This window comes from Papaver somniferum, unplaced genomic scaffold, assembly GCF_003573695.1.
Source record: "Papaver somniferum cultivar HN1 unplaced genomic scaffold, ASM357369v1 unplaced-scaffold_10220, whole genome shotgun sequence".
Taxonomy (NCBI): Eukaryota; Viridiplantae; Streptophyta; class Magnoliopsida; order Ranunculales; family Papaveraceae; genus Papaver; species Papaver somniferum.
This window is the reverse complement of record NW_020619072.1, coordinates 622-2,044: the sequence shown is the minus strand read 5'-3', so window position 1 is coordinate 2,044 and position 1,423 is coordinate 622. Positions and strand designations below refer to the sequence as shown.

The 1,423-nt window shown below is 38.4% G+C and overlaps 1 long non-coding RNA gene across 1 annotated transcript; it reads left to right on the top strand.

Annotated features, from left to right (window-relative positions):
• Positions 1-6: 6 nt before the first annotated feature.
• Positions 7-1,040, top strand: LOC113327534. Its single transcript, XR_003348985.1, has 2 exons — positions 7-301; positions 433-1,040. It is a non-coding gene; the product is annotated as an uncharacterized LOC113327534 (long non-coding RNA).
• Positions 1,041-1,423: the final 383 nt, after the last annotated feature.

The window sequence follows — 1,423 nt, the reverse complement described above, 5'->3', positions numbered from 1 at the left end:
TCAGGCACGAGCTTACTTTAAGTTATGTCAGTTTACTATTATTAGCTAGGTGAAGTATTCACCGGAACCTCTGACGATATAAGTTGCCTGTAATGTGGGGGTTATACATTCCTAACTTTAACTTTTGTATCTATGTACGCATGGTGCTCCTTTTAAACTATTAATGCTCCCATTGTCTAATCTATATCTATTAGAATCCATAATTATTCCAACTTAACTAGTGTTTTTCTGAGAGTTGTGATGAAATCCTGTTGATGTCATGAGCAATGAAGAAGACTGATCTGCTTTGATTAGGAAAGAGGTAAGTTTTCAACCCCTTTCTTACTTTTATTTTCTCGTGTCTTGTATGCTTAGATCACCTGTACTGCTGTTCGAGGCATGTGTAGAGCAGTATGAAGTTAACAACTCTCTTTTATGCCATGATAAAAGCAGCAAAGACTTTTCTAGTCTTGTTCAAGGAAGGTATGCAATAAAGAAACACGTCAGCTACCTAGAGTTCCTGCTTAGCGGTGTCCTGCTCTTGCTTGTAGCAATTGCCCATGCTTAGGGGTTTTCCTCCTCGTGGTTGTAATTAGTTAAGATTGGGGATAGGTTTGATAGTCGAGTTGAACGGCTTCTATATCCCGACTTGCCTGATTGTTGCATGCATTACTCATGGATTCAGTCAAGTGCTTGTTATCGATAAAGTGCAATATTTATAGGGTGTACATCTGCCGGACAGGCCAGCCCAAGCCCGATTATACCACGGGTCGGGCCGGACGGCTTGCCAATCTAAGAGCACTTCATATGGATCCAACAGGCTTTAAGTTTGTTGATTTTGCTATCACTATGGACTCAACAAACATGAAAAATGGATGTTCAAATCAACAAACATGAAAAATGGATGTTCAAATCAACAAATTTGTTTAGTATAAAGAACGTCAAGTTGTAGATAGTTCAAATCAAACTTTAAATTCAATAGAAATTCATGATCCACTACAAAACTTTATTCTTTACTTGAAATTGTAAATGGATGATCACCAGCTTGGTTCCTTTTCAAATACCCATAGAGATGAGAAGTGCGCGGCTTTCGATCCCCTGATTTAATTTCCCCAAATTGTCCGATTACTTCCATCCTTCAAACAAGAACGCTACGGTTATATTCAATCTTTCTGTAGAGATTTGTGATTTTGTTTCCAAGGTAGAATTTACTACATCAGCCGCAAAAGATACAACAACCAACCTAGGTTGACCTAAGTTAAGTGGAAGTGACAAACCGAGGTACCTACGTGCTATTATTGAGTTTTGGTTCCGTATACAAACTATATGGCTGAAAAGAAAATTTTGATGGCAAATCTGCAGCAGAAAACAGTGGTTTATGATGCAGGAATCGTGACTAAAGGGCAGTTTCGGTTTGGAATGTCTACAAGGTTTACTTGGATTA